Below are 12,532 nucleotides of genomic sequence, written 5' to 3'. Positions count from 1 at the left end.
TGACTGTGTGTGTGTAATTAGTGTAAAATATTGAGCCCCTGTTGTGCTCAGGAGTTGAGTGATACACAGTTTAAAAATTTTTATAGGGGCGCCTTGGTGGCTCAGTGGGTTAAAGCCTCTACTTTCAGCTCAGGTCATGATCTCAGGGTCCTGGGATCGAGCCCCGCATCGAGCTCTCTGCTCAGCAAGGAGCCTGCTTCCTCCTGTCTCTCCGCCTGCCTCTGCCTACTTGTGATCTCTGTCTGTCAAATAAATAAATAAATAAATATTTAAAAATTTATATATATAAGATATTTTAAAAATGTATGCTAACTTTTCTGATGCGATTTTCTTTCCTTGGAATTGAAATATAAAAATAGTAGTAACAGAATGTAGTTAACTTTATCATATGTAGACATCTTGGCTTTCTAGGGATGTAATGAATCAAAAAAATAAATGATTCCAGGGCATCTGGGTGGCTCACGATTATTGAGCGTCCACATCTTAATTTCAGCTTGGGTTGGCGGGCTCTGCGCTCAGCAGGGAGTCTGCTTGGGATTCTTGCTCTCCCTCTCCCTTTGCCCCCCCCCCCCTTTAGCTCTCTAAAATGAATAAATCTGTAAAAAGTTTTTTTTTTAAGTGAGCGAGTCCTTGGATCTATTTGCTTAATTTGATCCCAGAGGCATTTGTTAAGTGTGTGTAAATATATGTAATGTGTAAATTTGTAAATATATTTGATTTGAAATGCTAATGTAAGATTTGTTAGATACTTTAAGTGATAATTTTCAGGGTGTTTATATAATTTTAAAAGACACCATAATAGAGTGGAAAAATACCTGATTTGAATACTGGTTTAATACCTTGACAAGATTTAAATTTCATTGCTTTAGTTACTTATATATAAAAATGAGATGAAGGGTCTAGAGTAAGATGATATTTAATGACCATTCTAGCTTTAAACATTTTTTTTAATGTTATTTCTTTATTTTAGAGATATTTAGAGAGAGAGAGAGAACGAATGGGAGTGGAGCAGAGAGGAACAAGCCAACTCCACGCTAAGCACAGAGCCCAGCGTGGGGCTTGATCCCAAGACCCTGAGATCCCAAGACCTGAGCTGAAATCAAAGAATCAGACACTTATCCTTCTGAGCCACCCAGGCACCCCTCTAGCTTTGCAATTTTTTTTTTTTTAAGATTTTATTTATTTCTTTAACAGAGAGAGAGAGAGAGAAACAGAGATCACAAGCAGGCAGAGAGGCAGGCAGAGAAAGGGGGAAGCAGGCTCCCCAATGAGCAGAGAGCCTGACGTGGGGCTCGATCCCAGGACCTGAGATCATGACCTGAGCCAAAGGCAGAGGCTTTAACCCACTGAGCCACCCAGGCACCCCTAGTTTTGCAATTTTTAACCCTATTCTGTGGTTCTTTTGAGACTGGTATAAAAAAAATACTATAACATTCTGTTACCTTTCTCTTTGGGGCATAGAAATCAGATATTACTTTACTGTCAGAAGTGAGATACATTCTATTCTGAAGAGAGATTTTGCATAACAGAATCTAAAATACTTCATAAAATTCTTAAGTACCACGAATTAGTCATCTTCAAAATAATTCTAATGTGATTAATTGGCTAATTTTATCATAGTTTAAAGAGCTAGCATGCCCTTCAAGTTGGAATGTTAAAATTGACTTTAGAAAAGTGGGGCACCTGGGTGGCTCATTCAGTTAAACTTCTGCCTTCAGCTCAGGTCATGATCCCAGAGTCCTGGGATGGAGCCCCACATTGGGACCCCTGCTCAGTGGAGAGACTGCTTCTCCCTCTGCCCCTCACTTAACTTTGTGCTCTTCTTTTCTCTCTCAAGTGCACACTGTCTCTCAAATAAATAAATAAAATCTTAAAAAAAATAAGTAAAATTATTCATCTTATAGTGTTGCCGATAATTTTCAAACTTACTTTGGCAGAGTTTGCCTTAGTTGCCATTTAAGTGTCTTAATGTGCTTTATCTTCCTACCTTTCTACTTCACCAGACTGACACAAAATAAAGGGTTTATAGTGCTTTAAAGAAAAAAAACAATACTTACTAAATGTACTTTATCTATTAATCCCCCATAAAACACAGTCTCTTGAAAAACAAATCAAATGAGGTTAAAAAGGAGAGGCTAAATGTAGTAAAATTTAGTTCCAGTGCCAGAATTGCATAAGGTTCATATTTGGTTTTTATTGAAATTTTGAGTTTTCCAAAATTGGGAATGCCTGTTATTTATTTTTGGAGTGTGGAGTGGTAGTACTGCCTTTGTGGTTTTGGATATGTGGAACAAGGCTTGATTTTTCAAGATCCTTTGCAGGAGATTTGGCCATGGCCCCAATTTAGCAAGTGTTTTGACTTACTGTGCATCTGTGGTGCTCAGTATTATTCTGTTGACCCCAGTTGGAAGCAAGCGAAATGTATGACAGATGCTATGCTTGGTTTCAATTTAAGTGAGAAGAAGAGTGAAACTTATAAAAGTTATTATAAAACAATAAATGATACAAGTGTCAGTATTGTTCTGTGTTGAGATTTGAATTTTTAAGCGTTGTTAGGGGTTTAAATGAAAAAATCAGGGAAAGTCATGTAGGGATGGAGCTCTTCAAGGAGGAAATAGGAATTGAGCTGGGCTTTGAGTAAATATAAAAAGGTGTTTAGATTGTTGGAAGAGAAAGAATATCCTCGTGGGATGAGTTACCTGGCCACAGGTAAAGAGGCAGAGGTAGCATAGATGTGAAGAGAAGACTGGAATAGGCTGATGGTAATATGGCTGTTCATTTTGGAGGTAAAAGAAGTTGGATAGGAAGTGTAAGATAAGAACCTTAAAGGTGGATGTTAGAGTGTGAGCTTAGTAGCTTAGGAATTGCATAGGAAGTTTCTGACTAAAAGAAAGCAGTGTTTTAAAGATTAATTTGGCAGTGATATGCACAATAAATGTAATAAAAATACTTTATAGGTAGTACTTGTGAACCCATGGGTTAGTGCTTTAATAGGACCCCGAAATACTTCCTTATGAAATCCTCTGAGCCTTATTTATTTTTTTCATCTAGGCTAGGGGAAAATATTACAGTTTATTTTTAGTTTGTGGGTGGTTGTAACACATTGCATTCAATCTATTTTTGGGAAAGATACTTTAAGAAAACATAGAAGTTTAGTTTTATCAAAGAAACAATGTTAAATTAGGGATTTATGTTCCTCTCCAAGAGCATGATTTCTTAATTTTTAGTAGAAGTGACCACAAACTCCATGGTTTCCTTACAACTGGTAGCAGTTGTAAAAAATACAAAATCAGTTTAACAGACTGACACAATAATCAAGTATGTAAAGTTGAACTTAATATGGTAGTGTTTTAGTCTGTGGTGCATACTTCTGAGGTTTTTGTTTTTTGGGGGACAATTTTTGCTTTTAATTACTGTAGTAAAGTAGAAGGTAAGGATGTAACTTAGGTTTGTGAAATTCTAAAAGATTTTTTGGGGGGAATTGTTGACAGGTGTCTTTGAGAATACTTTGGGGTGAGTTGGTCATTTGGAAGTCTTAAAATCTGTTAGTTTGGCTGTCTTTCTTATTGTAAATGCCTTTGCAGCAAGGTTACATGTTAGAGAGCAAGTTCCTGGGATTTATTTGGTTTTATAAGCAGAAAGCATTTTGTTTTGTTTTGCTTTTTGCTTTTTTGGAACTTGCATTCCATTGAGAGCTGTAGCTGATTTATCTTAAACTCTTGTCATAATTCAATTGTCTTTGAGGGTAAAACCTGTACTTTACTTCCAGGACACTGTTCTCTTCTGATTTTTCCTCCTCCCTCTACTGATCCTTCCTGCTTTTGTCTCTTTTGTTGGATCCTTTTCCTCCATCTATTTGAATGTTGTTGACATGTTCTTTTCTTTCCTAGATGTCATCTAGTTCTGAGATTTTAAATAACTCTAAAATTATATCTAGCTCTAGTTCTTCCCTGTAATACAAACTTATTTTTCTCATTATGTGCTCTGCATTTTCTCTTACTGTATATCGAATAGATGTCCACAACAGATCATATGCAAAGCATAAGTTGTTTCCTCACTCCCTCTTTCCATCTTTTCCCAGTCTTGGTAAATGACACCACCCACTATTCACACAGTTAGTTGTTCAGGCTGCAATCCTCCATGAGTAATCATAATTTCCTTTTTAAATTTCTCCCCATATCCAATCCAGCAGTTTGAATGAATACATCCTTTAAAATGTCATGAACCCGATCATTCCTTAGTATCTTCACCATTGTCACTTTCATCTGAACTATTACCATTATCTCTCAACTACCACAGTATTGCAGGTTGAGTTCTCTGAAAAGCAGACTTTGAGACAGAGTTTAGTGTGCAGAATATTTACTAGGAGGAACCCTTGGAATGAATATCTGTGAAGGGACAAGGTTAGGATGCAGGATTGGGCCTGTGGATAAAGAGAGCTATGGTGGGCACCTGGGTGGCTCAGTGGTTTGAGGCCTTCGGCTCAGGTCATGATCTCCGGGTCCTGGGATCGAGCTCCGCATCGGGCTCTTTGCTCAGCAGGGAGCCTGCTTCCTCCTCTCTCTCTGTCTGCCTCTCTGCCTACTTGTGATCTCTGTCTGTCAAATAAATAAATAAAACCTTAAAAAAAAAAAAAGAGAGAGAGAGAGAGAGCTATGGTGTTGGCCGCGTGACAGTGTTATTGGCCCCAGTGGGGGGTTCTGGAACAAAAATGAACTGTCAGAGTTGTCCTGCTTTGAACCAAAGTGGTTGGGCCTTTATAAAAAAAATCCCTATCTTAGGTATTGCTAGATCACACTGGGAAAAGTATGACATTGAGTGAATTCGTTCTTTGCCACTGAAGTGATCCCTGAAAATACTGCTGGCTGAAAGTTCTCTGCTGATAGCACCACACTGCTAGCTGCTAGAACAAGACCTTTCTTGAAGGGAGATCTGGATGACATATCATTATGTCTACCACAAACCACTCCTGTGCCACTAGACTCCACCTTTTCCTATATACTTGGGAAGCAGCTCCTCTCACGTTCCAATTGGGGGGAAAATTAGGAGGTAAGTAGGGTGAACTATGGCTCCCACTATTGTGGCGGGTTTCAGGTTACAACTGATACTCATTTCTCTAGTCTCTGTTTCCCTTCTCTAGTCTCCATTCTAATACTCCCTTACCTTCACCTAAATGCCTCTGCTAATCTTGGTGGCTTTACTGGTTACCATGCCCTTCTTAGGCCAGGGTTGCTGTGCTTGTTTGTGTACTTTCAGAATTGGTCAAAAGAGTACCAAGAGATCTCCATGAAGAGATCTGTGTGTCACAAATATTGTTCCTGCACCTATGATGTAATAGCAGCCCTACCTTCTGATTAGAATCAGTTGCCTCTGCCAAAGATAGTCATTCCTCTTCTTGCCTTTATCCACTGGATGTAAGCAGCTGAAGTGCCCAGGCAGCACTCATAGTTATTGTTTAATGGGACTTTTATTTTATTCCCAGGTGAAGAGATCTTTGCCTTTGGAGATCAGACCTCTCTCTAGACCCCAAAATTGTAGGACTAGAAAGCACAAATTGAGAGTCATTATAAGCAGGACCACTTCTGCTTTTGTGCATTGTTCTCAGACTTATGTTTTTCCTGTGGGAACACAGCATGATATAAAGGTTTTAAATTCAGAATATATACTGCCTTTTGGAGAATAGTGCTCCATCTTTATAGTTATTTTCTCTGAACTTCAGCTGTGCCTTTAGCAGGCTGTTCCAATGCCCTGTCAGACTAGTAGCTTCTGGGTGGTGTGGTCTATGATATGACCATTGGATCCATGTTCACCTCCTTTGCTGTAAAGTGGGTCCTTTGAGGTGATGTGGTATGTGGGACCCAGTGCCACAGAAACAATATTCCCTCTGAGGAGAGGCATAACCAACTCAAATGTTTCTATTCCTGTCAGAATGAATTACTTATCTAGACTGGAAAGGAACTAATGTAATCAACATGCTACTACGTGGTTGATTAGTTTGCTTGAAGGATGTGGCTCTTTCAGGGGCTTAAAGTTGGTCTTTGTTACTGTTAGGCTCGATATTGAACTTTGATGATAGCTGGATCAGCTTTAGTAAGTAGGACCTCATGCTCTTGGGGCTGTGTTGTCTCTGTTCATGTCCCCAGGGTGCTGATGCTAGGCAAAGGCAGACTGATGTCAACTGATAGAGTCATTTTGTCTACCTGATTGTTTGATTCTTCTTCTATGGTAGATGGCTGGTGATACAGAGATCTTCACACTCTGTGCTCACTTACATGTATCCATCCACATGCCTCTATCCCAGATTCCTCCATCCTCAGTCTTCTAATTTTCCCCTCTCATAGGGGACTGGGCCAGTCCCTTTGCCATTGTCTTTGACTCCATATATATGCTAACCTAAGGTCCATTCTCTGTCCACCTAATCTGATGAGCAGGTATATTTTGCAATGCTTTGCCTGTTCAGAGGATTTTTTTTTTTTCTTGCTGCTGAATTTCAAGGCCACCTGAGTGAGGTTTTAATTGCAGCTGCTGTCCATTTTTAGTTGATACCTGCATGCCTAGCCAACTCTCCAAAACCAAGCACAGGCTTTTTCCTTCTCCATCACCTGGTTGTAAGAGATCCCCCATAAGGCTATATATGTTAATTGAAGGAGGAATGCTAGTGCAATAATGGTAGAGATCATGGGAGTTTGGACTTTATGCTTATGCAGTTAGCTTTCTGGTTTTATTCATATCTGATTCTGGGTTTACTCCATCCATCTTAAGATGACGAGTTCCTCAGTCCACTTGACATAATAACTTCATGAGTCTATTAGAACCCAACTGATGCTGTAAAGTTCTGGATACATGTTCACTTCATGCTGTGTGGTTAGGTGTGCTATCTCTGCCAGGGTCCAGTGGCACATCAGGAGTTATTTCTTAAAAGGTCTATAGTTCTCTGCTATAGATGACATGGTCTTGCTTTATTATCCAGATATCTGTATTGTGATTATCCTACTGCGCTTGCCACAACTCCACTTGGCATTGTTTCTCAAAACTGATACCTTTAGTAAACACTTGATTCCTTTAATACTATACGGTGTGTGAAGTTGTATGACCCAGACAGCAGTGTTGGTTGTCTGGCCCCAACTTGTGCACAGCCCTTTCCTGCTTTTATGTCACTTGATATATGTGCCAGAGCATGTGCATTCAGAACCTGGAAAGGCCTATCAGGTATTGTGTGTCCTTGTGGTGGAAGGTACAAGGTACAATAATTGTCCTTTACTTTAGGTGAGATGTCTTGGCATGCCCCGATTACCTTAAAATTTTACCGATTCAATGTGCCCTTGCATCTTTGTATAGTATATAGCAGTCTCTTGAGTGCATATATCTTATGAAGACCTCTCCAATGATGTTAGTTACATATGATGAATCAGTAAGATGTTCTTCAGAACGTCCAAATGGTACAGATTATGTTATAATAGAAGTAGGAGAGTTCACATGGTCTTGAAGCAAAGCTGTAATGTATACCATTGTCTGTTCCATGTCTGATCCTCTTTTTTAATAGGGATAGAAAATAGTGTATCTGCCAAATCATTAGCCATATACCGTGAGGATAGGAGATACTACATCTGGCATGACACCTATAATGGGCTACTTTCTGGTTGATTTTGAGATAATCACCTCCCAGGATTTGTCTGGCAAGACCCAGACTAATGAATTAGGTGAGAAAATTATGAGGAATGTAACTCCAGCATTCTTTAGATAAGACGTTGGCATGGGGTAGACACTGTTTTTAGAGTTTTACTGATAGACAGCCATGCCCTTTTGTTTATTCATTGTCTATGGCTACATTTGTACTATGGCTGCAGAGTTTAATGGTTGTAAGAAAACTGTATGGCTTATAGGCCTAAAATACTTACTGTATGGCTCCTTAAGAAAAAAAATTGCTCATCCTTGTTTTAGACCTTTAAGAGTGACACTAAATTTTGCCCTTCCACCTCATTTACTACATCGAGTAGAGGCAATTTCAGAGACACCTTGGACTTCCCCACTATAAAAGCTCTTACTCTATGGACCAAGGACCCAGCTGGGAGTTACATCAGTCATCAGGTGTGTCTATCACTGTTACATGTTTGCAGACTGGGGAAATGGCCAGTAGTTGGAGTAGTGGAGCCACTGGATCTTGGCTAAGAATCCGTTTATTTCTTGGTTCCTGAAAGTCCTCACTTTCTTGAGTCCATGATGTTTGGAGTCAATCAAGTATTGGAATCACCTAGGACCTTCTAAACAACAGACCTCAAAATGTTTGAGTGTTCCCCTTTCCCTAGTGCACAGTACTCAAGTAAATGGTCATAGCTCTTTTAGGGGGAAGGAGTAGTAGAATCATAACTGCATATATTTGTTAGCATATTGGAGAGTCCTCCCTTCCAGAATCTGGCCCTTTTTTCAGTAAATAGCTGGAAGTATATCATAGTACATCCTCTATGACCTTGACATAAGCTCTGGACTCCTACTACCTGTTTTGTATCTCATCTACAATATTCTCTGCTCTAGTCACTCTGGCCTCTTGTCATTGCTCCTATGTCCAGTTTGTTCTCTCTATTTGGAGCATTGCTTTCCTCCATAGCTTATTCCTTAGCTGTGTTCAGGTCTTTGTTCAAAATTTGTTTTCTTAGAGAGCCCTTGCCTGATTATTTCTGCCAAATAACTACTTTAATCCATTACTCTGTATCCTCTTTAGTTTTCTTCATAGTTCTTATTTATCATTTATCTGTTCATTTGTTTGTCCCTCCCTTTCATGACATCCATAGGGGCAGAGATTTTTCTCCTGCCTTGTTTACTGCTATCTCCTGGGTTTGTAGAATAGTCAGTAACCTGCACTAGGCCCTCCATGAATATTTGTTGAATGAAGGAATATTGTATTTTGAGAAAATTGAAATATTTCATATTAAAAAATGCTTGCTTGTTTTTTTTTACCATGTTAAATATTTGGCTGCTGATGTATAAATTTTTAAACATATATATAATTTAATAAAACTGGTATATTGAAATTAACAAACTGTAAATTTCAATGAAGTTTGAAAGTTGAAAATTGCCATAATAAATTGCAATTTATTCTTACCGAATAATAAATTAATAACCCATGAGAACTATGATTATTAATTATTTACTTAGATGTGCATGTGTAAAATATGACAAGGAAAAGGAACATGATTATTATGTAAAGTTATTTATGGGAGTATTGTGGACTTTTGGAAGACGTGACTACTTTCTAAATTAATTTAACTTCTTTTATTTATTTATTTTAAAGATTTTCTTTATTTATTTGAGAGTGAGAGAGAGCATTAGAAGGGAGAAGGTCAGAGGGAGAAGCAGACTCCCGATGGAGCTGGGAGCCCGATGAGGGACTCGATCCCGGGATTCAAGGATCCTGACCTGGGGCGAAGGCAGTCGCTTAACCAACTGAGCCACCCAAGTGCCCAATTTAGCCTCTTTTAAAGAAAAAGCTCTGGATTTTACCAGAAGTGAATATTTGGACCTCTGAAATCAGATAAAATCAACTGTGTGTATCACACAGTTGCATAGGTATAAAATGAATCAATGTTGATAAAACCTACCTCATAGACTTGTATTAAATGAGCTAAAGTATGTAAAGTATTAGGTACATAATAAGCCCTTAAAAATTAGCTGTTGTCAACATTATTTAGGAGTATTTCATATTCTTGTCAGTTTTTAAGTTTTGAAGTAGCTCAGTTTCTAAAGTTCTAAGTAGCTCTAAGCAAATTCCTTTATCTTGAGTCAATGTTTCCCAATTTACATATGTAAATAAAGAATTTTTTGACATACATAAACTTTTATCTCAATAGAAATGAAGTAGACAGAGAAGAGGTTTGATTATTTAAATGATCATATGTTTGTTAAATGTGTTAATTATATTTCAGAGGGCCAAAAGTTTTCTTTCGTGGGAGATCTAATTTATCGTTAGGACTTAATTCTCAAACATGTCAGCACATGGATAAACTGTTCTTTTTTTTTTTAAAGTAGCCAACAACCTTGTTTACTTTCTGTGCCTCCATTCTATCAGATAGCTTCTCTATAATGGCAATCTTATGAGAGAAACTGCATTAATATTACAGCTATTTTTCAGTTATTTGACTGCTATACAAGAGACTTTATAGGTAAAATGTAAAGTTTTAAAGTTTTTTTAATACCTACTTATATTGTTTTGTGTTCTTACTGCTCAATGTTTACTTTTTTCTTTTAGCAATTAGTGATGTTAACAGTCGTAAAGGTTTTATGGTTTTCTTATAAAATATGAACCAGTTTGAAAGTTGATATTGGATTCTGCCTTCAGACAGGCATGTGACAGTGTATCAGTTGTCTGATAAAATTACTGGTATGAATTATTGGTGGGTCATATGATTGGAATGTTTATAAATATAAGTAGAAATTTTAAAAGACATGATCAGTGATGTGCATATGCCTTCATGTGGCAGTTTTTAACTTTTTAGCTTCACTTGTTATACTTACCATCTAACTTTAGGTACAGGGAACTACTTGTAGTTTCCCATAGTTGCCATTCAGTTTTACATAGCAATAGAACAGAATGATTCAAATCTCAGCTCAGCTTGTGTTACCTTGGTTAAGTAATTAAGCTCTCTTAATTTTAGTTTCCTCATCATATAGTGAGGATAAAATAGGACCTTCTTTACAGGTCTTATGAAGAGAATAGTAAATGAAGTAATACATGTAAAGTATTTATGTGAGATGTTATTCTTGTTGGTACATACAAGTTGTTGATACATATAATAAGAATGTGCACAATGCATATTCTTATCATGATGATTATTGTCAGCCTGACTGAAATTCGTGCTCTCATTCCTCCTCTCACATGAGACTGGTGAACGATTCTCTCAAATACCAGTGTGGTGGTGGTGGTGATGAAGATGATGATAAAAAACAAGTTTATTATCTGTTGGCCCTAATTGTCATCTCTCATGTTTCTCCAGATGTTGTCCATGTGATCTAGTCTATCTTACTTCTCAGTTCCTCTAATAGGTTAGGTTCTATCTGCTCTTTCCTAATAGGAAAAATATTTGTTCCATTATTGTCTGGCTGATTTTTCTTCTTTATTCTAGTCTCAGCTGAATTGTTAGGTCCTCTGAAAGTTTGCATATGTAATGCCTACTTCTTGCCAGTCTTCTCTCCCTTACTGTCTTCCCATCATCTGTTCCTATTGTGTAGGCTTAGATCCAGGACTTTTCTTTTGCTTACATTTATCACAATTACAACTAGTTTTGTCTGTACTTGTTTATTGTTGGCATCCTTACCTAGATCATTCCTATGAGGCCTTGCAGGAACCCTGTCTGTTGAATTAACATCTATATTCTACTACTATGCCTAGCACATAGCAATTGCTTAGCAAAATTTGCTGAATTAATAAATACCACATTTCTGTTGCCCAACTACCTGCTGAGGTAAAAGTTTACTAGAAGTGTTTAATATTAAAGTTTGCACACATTCTTTCTTTTATGTATCACATATGATGCATTCTTTATAATTTTTCCCCTATTAGGATGTGAGTTTCTTGAGGTTACAGTTTTTTAATATATCTTTTTATTTCAAAGCCTAACAGTGCTTGGCACTGGAAATTTTATTGTTCAATGAATGTTTATCAATGAAAATATGTTTTTAACATATGATTAACAAATGGAGAATTCAAACTAGAATCACCAGCAAATGCTACTAGTTTTAAGTTACATGCTAAATGGGAGGCAATATATGATATCCAGTTTTGTGAAAGAAGGTAGTATGAAAAGTACATAAATTAGTGTGTATTAGTCTAAAAAATTTATTGTCAGCTAATGGTGAACATTTGAATGTTTAGTTTCTTGATTGGGTCTTCTACTTGAATACTCTTTTTTTTTCACAATTTTTTTCTGAGAAAATTTAGAAAAGTGTATGTGTATTCATCAGTATTATATGTAAACATTTTTGCATTTAATTTTTTAGCATGATTTTAATAGGAAGATAGTTTTTCATCCTGCAAATTTGTCATTATTTTTAAATAATGACTTATTGAATATTTATGAGACAATTTTGAGGTATTATACATAATACTCAGTGAACATTCAGCAAAAATTGTTGTGTTCGTATCTGCTTTCCCCTTAGAATTTTAAAGGTAGAATTACTGGGTTAAAGGGTATAAGCATTTGTAATGCTGTTGATGTTATTAAATCATTATCTGTTGTCCTTCAAAAATATTCTACCTATCAATGTTTCTAAAACATGAGTATGTGAATTTCAGTTTACCCTCTCCTGTGTTGCATATTGTAATTACCAAAAAAACCACTTTTTCAATGTGTGTCATTAAAAAAAAATGATAATTTGATTTTATTTGATGATTAGTGAGGCCACAAGTATTTCATGTTTCTCGTATGTCTTCTATAAATTGTATCCTTTGTTCATTTTTACATAGGGATGTTCTAACTAATTATAATACTATTCTAATATTTTAATATCCTAATTTTTATTAATCTATTCATTTAAAAAA

The 12,532-nt window shown here is 36.8% G+C and overlaps 1 protein-coding gene across 1 annotated transcript in view; it reads left to right on the top strand.

Moving 5' to 3' along the window:
* EXOC5 (exocyst complex component 5) overlaps positions 1 to 12,532 on the top strand; it is a 64,958-nt gene that overhangs the window by 6,891 nt on the left and 45,535 nt on the right. The window lies entirely within an intron of this gene.

This window comes from Mustela nigripes, chromosome 13 (genome assembly GCF_022355385.1).
Source record: "Mustela nigripes isolate SB6536 chromosome 13, MUSNIG.SB6536, whole genome shotgun sequence".
Classification (NCBI taxonomy): Eukaryota; Metazoa; Chordata; class Mammalia; order Carnivora; family Mustelidae; genus Mustela; species Mustela nigripes.
Note: the sequence above shows the minus strand (reverse complement) of the source record. Positions and strands in the feature narration are given on the sequence as shown.